The sequence below is a fragment of the Arachis ipaensis genome, chromosome B7 (genome assembly GCF_059453495.1).
Source record: "Arachis ipaensis isolate K30076 ecotype BB chromosome B7, ASM5945349v1, whole genome shotgun sequence".
Classification (NCBI taxonomy): domain Eukaryota; kingdom Viridiplantae; phylum Streptophyta; class Magnoliopsida; order Fabales; family Fabaceae; genus Arachis; species Arachis ipaensis.
In genome coordinates this window covers 66289540-66294392 of record NC_142442.1, presented here as the reverse complement: position 1 = coordinate 66294392, position 4853 = coordinate 66289540, and the positions used below count along the sequence as shown (strand labels likewise).

Here is a 4853-nt window from a genome sequence, read left to right as displayed (position 1 = left end):
CTGAGTCGTTCATCATGGATTCTCAATATTAGCTCCCCTTTCTCTACATCGATAAGTGCTCTGGCCGTAGCTAGGAATGGTCTTCCCAATATGATTGGGTGAGTGTGACTCTCTTCCATGTCCAGAATGACAAAGTCTGTTGGGAGAAAGTATTTCCCAACCTTTAGCAACACATTTTCCACCACTCCTATTGCTTGCTTTTGAGTTTTGTCAGCCAGTCTGATGATTACATCTGTGGGCATTATCTCATTAATCTGCAGCCTCTTCACCAGGGATAAAGGCAGTAAGTTGATGCTGGCCCCCAAATCACATAGTGCTCTATCGAACATAGTTTTACCTATGGCACAAGGGATGTGAAAAGTCCCTGGGTCTCTTCTTTTTGTAGGCAACTCAGGTTGAATAAGGGCACTAGATTCCTTGTTCATCACTATAGTCTGGCCTCCTTTGAGTGAGCTTTTCCTGGGAAGAAGTTCCTTCATATACTTGATGAATGGTATGTTTACATGCAGAGATGCAAACAAGTCTAGGAACCTTGAGTATATTCTCTTTCTCATAGCACCATTGAGCAGTTGAGGGAAGGGAGCATAGAGCTTCAGCAACTCTTGTTGTGAGATCTCTGGTTCTTGGTGATCTCTATCCTCCTCCTTTGTTGAGTTGTCTTCAGGTTGTTTGCAAAATTTGCCTTGCTTGTCTTCAGTCTCTTGATCACTCGTAGTGACCATTTTGCAATCTTCCCATCTTACTTTCTTTGCTTCTCCCTTGGGGTTTTTCTCCGTGTCACTTGGGAAGCTATCGGTAGGTTTGGAAATCTTCTCTGCTAAATATCCCACCTGGAATTCCAACTTCTTAAGGGTCTCTCCCTGGTTCTTAATATTGGCTCGCACTTCCTCTTTGAACACCTTATTTTCTTGAATCTCTTGGCATATTCCTTCAAGTAAGGCTTCAATCTTAGAGAGCTTGTCATCAATTGATGGGTGATTTGGAGTAGATGTGCTATTTTGGTTTTGATAAGCATATGAAGAAGTGTTGTTGTGGGGGTGTTGAGACGTCCTCTGTGTGAATTGCTGGTGAGCTGTATTGTTGTTGGAGTTGTAACGTCTCTAGTCTTGGTTTTGATCTTGCTCACTTCCCCACCCAAAGTTTGGGTGGTTTCTCCATCCAGGGTTGTAGGTCTTGGAGTATAGATCATAGTTTTTCCTTGGTGAATTCCCAATGTAGTTGGCTTGCTCCTGACTCACCTCTGCTTCTTCATTCACTCCTTCTTGGATTGTTGATGAAGTGGAGATTGCTGCTACTTGGTTCATCTCCATCTTCTTAGTGAGGTCAGCCAGCTGCTGGGTAATGAGCTTGTTTTGGGCCAACAGAGCATCTACATTGTTTAGCTCCATTACTCCTCTTGTGTTCCCTCTTTCGGAAGCATAGAAGTAGTCGTTCTCTGCTACTATTTCAATAATATCTATGGCTTCCTCAATGGTCTTATTCTTATTCAAAGATCCTCCAGATGAATGGTCTATGGCCTTCTTTGACTCATAAGAGAGCCCTTCATAGAAAATGTGCAGCTGCACCCATTCGTTGAACATGTCAGGTGGACACCTCCTTGTGAAGTCCTTGAACCTCTCCCATGCTTCATATAGAGTCTCACCATCTTGTTGCCTGAAAGTTTGGACCTCAGCTCTCAGCCTATTGATTCGTTGAGTAGGATAAAATCTTGCTAAGAATTTGTTCACCATGTCTTCCCAAGTTGTCAAGCTTTCCCTTGGGAAAGATTCCAGCCATTTGGCTGCCTTGTCCCTGAGTGAGAATGGAAATAAGAGCAGTCTATAGGCGTCAGGATGAACACCATTAGACTTCACTGTGTCACATATTCTCAGGAAGGTGGTTAAATTTTGATTGGGGTCTTCTTGAACACTTCCTCCAAACGAACAGTTGTTCTGAACAAGGGTGATGAGCTGTGGTTTAAGTTCAAAGTTGTTGGCATGGATTGTTGGCTTTTGGATGCTACTTCCACAATTGCCTGGGTTTGGATTGATGTAAGAGCCCAAAACTCTTCTATCCTCCCCAGCATGATTTGCTCTACCTCCTCCCCCGTGGTTGTGATCTTCTTCTTCATGATGGTTTTCCATGTTGTCTTCCATGTTTGTTTCAAAGAATTCATCTTCTTCCTCAGCACCAACCACTTTCTTTCCTCTTGCCTCCCTCCTTAATCTAAGAAAGGTCCTCTCAGGTTTAGAATCGAAGGAAGTTGAAGCCCCGCTTCTTCTCCCTGTCATACAACCATCAAGTGCAAGCAAGAAAAGATAGGTGCAGAAAGTATTTGTGTCAGAATTACTGTTAGTTGTGGGTGATGCAATATATCAAACAGTTAGTGGGTTAGCAAACAGAATTGAAAATAACAAAGAAGAACAAAAGAGTAGACGGGGAAGGGAAGAAGTTTAACTAAAACAAAAAGTAAATCACTCAAACAGGAAATGAAATTCACAAAATAAAAATGCTCAATCTAGTGATCTTCCAATTTAATCATTGTTGATGCACAATCAATCCTCGGCAATGGCGCCATAAACTTGATGCGGGGAAAACTTGTCTCACAACAAATCTCCCTTCGGCAAGTGTACCGAATTTGTCGTCAAGTAAAAACTCACAATAGAGTGAGGTCGAATCCCACAGGGATTGATTGATCAAGCAACTTTAATTAGAAGAATGTTCTAGTTGAGCGAATCCAGAATTTGGGTTGAGAATTACAGAAAATAAAATGGCGGGAATGTAAATAACAGAAACGTAAATGCTAGAATTAAAGGATTGGAAGTAAATGACTGAAAATAAATTGCAGAATTATAAATGGGAATGGGGGATTTGCTCATAAAAGTAAATGGCAGAAATTAAAGAGAATGGGTAAGATCAGAGATGGGGAGTTCATTGGGCTTAGGAGATGTTGCAATTCTCCGGATCAAGTTTATTTTCATCTCTTCCTCAATCAATGCACCCATTGATCTTCTTGGCAATCTTAAGTGATTGAATTACAATTTCTTGCAATTCAATCTCTCAAATCTTGATCAATAGCCAATTCCTTGGTCAATTGCTCATGATAAGAGATGAAGTATGGTCACTGATTATACCACATGCATTTTCCAAATCAAGTATTGAGAGGGTTATAGTCACATACCCATCCAAACCCAATTTGGTTCAGCATGAGAAAGCATTTCTAGCTTGATCTCTTCATTCCTCTTTCAAGGTTCAAAAGAGATCCAAGTTTGAATAGCTTCTCTTCCAAGATAACTACTCAATTGGATGAAGATCGAAAGTTTTCAAGTAAAATCAAGAGAAAAGATAGAAGAAGAATAATGAAAATTAGTATTGATCCATCAAATTACAACAGAGCTCCCTAACCCAATGAAAGGGGTTTAGTTATTCATAGCTCTTGAAAATAAAAACAAAGATGGAGAATACATCATAAAACTAGAAAATGCAGAGAAAATAAAATACAGAGGGTAGTTCTCCTTTTCCAGCCTCCAGAAAACTCCAGAACTCCCTTTTACAATTCAAAGCTACTCCTATATATACTACTCTTGTCAGCTTCTAGTTTGCTCTTCAAGTCTTGGGCCTTTGGATCTTGAGCTTGAAGCAGTTCTTTTCTTCATTTGGGCTTGGCTTTACTTGCAGAGAGAAAGTGTTAAGTGGGCAGAGACTTCAGCTCAGGACGTAAGGGGTGTTAATAATTTAGTGAAAGTATAAGTTCGGGAACGTTAGTGACACTTAACATTTTCACTAACGTTCCAATATACCCCTTTGCCTCACGTTAGAGCCCACGTTAATGGTACGCGGAATTGTGATTACACTTTAATTATGTAAAATTCATCGCTCTTTCTTTCCCTGGTAATGGCGCCAAAAACATGATGCCAAGACCATGGTTCATAACTCCGTGTAACTGACCAGCAAGTTCGCTGGTCATCCAAGTAATACCTTACGTGAGTAAGGGTCGAATCCCACGGAAATTGTTGGTATGAAGCAAGCTATGGTCACCTTGCAAATCTCAGTTAGGCAGATATAAATTGATAATGATGTTTTCGAATAATAAATAACAGAATAGGGATAGAGGTACTTATGTAAATCATTGGTAGGAATTTCAGATAAGCGAATGGAGATGCTTTTCGTTCCTCTGAACCTCTGCTTTCCTGCTATCTTCATCCAATCAGTCTTACTCCTTTTCATAGCTGGCTTTATATGATACATCACCACTGTTAATGGCTACTTTCGGTCATCTCTCGGGAAAATGATCCAATGCCCTGTCACGGCACGGCTAATCGTCTGGAGGCATCACCCTTGTCAATGGCTTCATCTTATCCTCTCATTGAAAATGGTCAACGCACCCTGTCACGGCACGGCTATTCATCTATCGGTTCTCGATCATGCTGGAATAGGATTTACTATCCTTTTGCGTCTGTCACTAACGCCCTGCAATCGCGAGTTTGGAGCTCGTCACAGTCATTCATTCATTGAATCCTACTCAGAATACCACAGACAAGGTTTAGACCTTCCGGATTCTCTTGAATGCCGCCATCATTCTAGCTTACACCACGAAGATTCTGATTAAGAGATTTAAGAGATACTCATTCAGTCTAAGGTAGAACGGAAGTGGTTGTCAGGCACGCGTTCATAGGGAATGATGATGATTGTCACGTTCATCACATTCAGATTGAAGTACGAATGAATATCTTAGAAGCGAAATAAGATGAATTGAATAGAAAACAGTAGTACTTTGCATTAATCTTTGAGGAATAGCAATGCTCCACACCTTAGTCTATGGAGTGTAGAAACTCTACCGTTGAAAATACATAAGTGAAAGGTCCAGGCATGGC

At 40.8% G+C, this 4853-nt stretch overlaps 1 non-coding gene across 1 annotated transcript; it reads left to right on the top strand.

Annotated features, from left to right (window-relative positions):
• The first annotated feature begins 1578 nt into the window (after positions 1 to 1578).
• Positions 1579 to 1682, top strand: LOC148552862 (small nucleolar RNA R71). The gene has a single exon (XR_015892544.1). It is a non-coding gene; the product is annotated as a small nucleolar RNA R71 (small nucleolar RNA).
• Positions 1683 to 4853: the final 3171 nt, after the last annotated feature.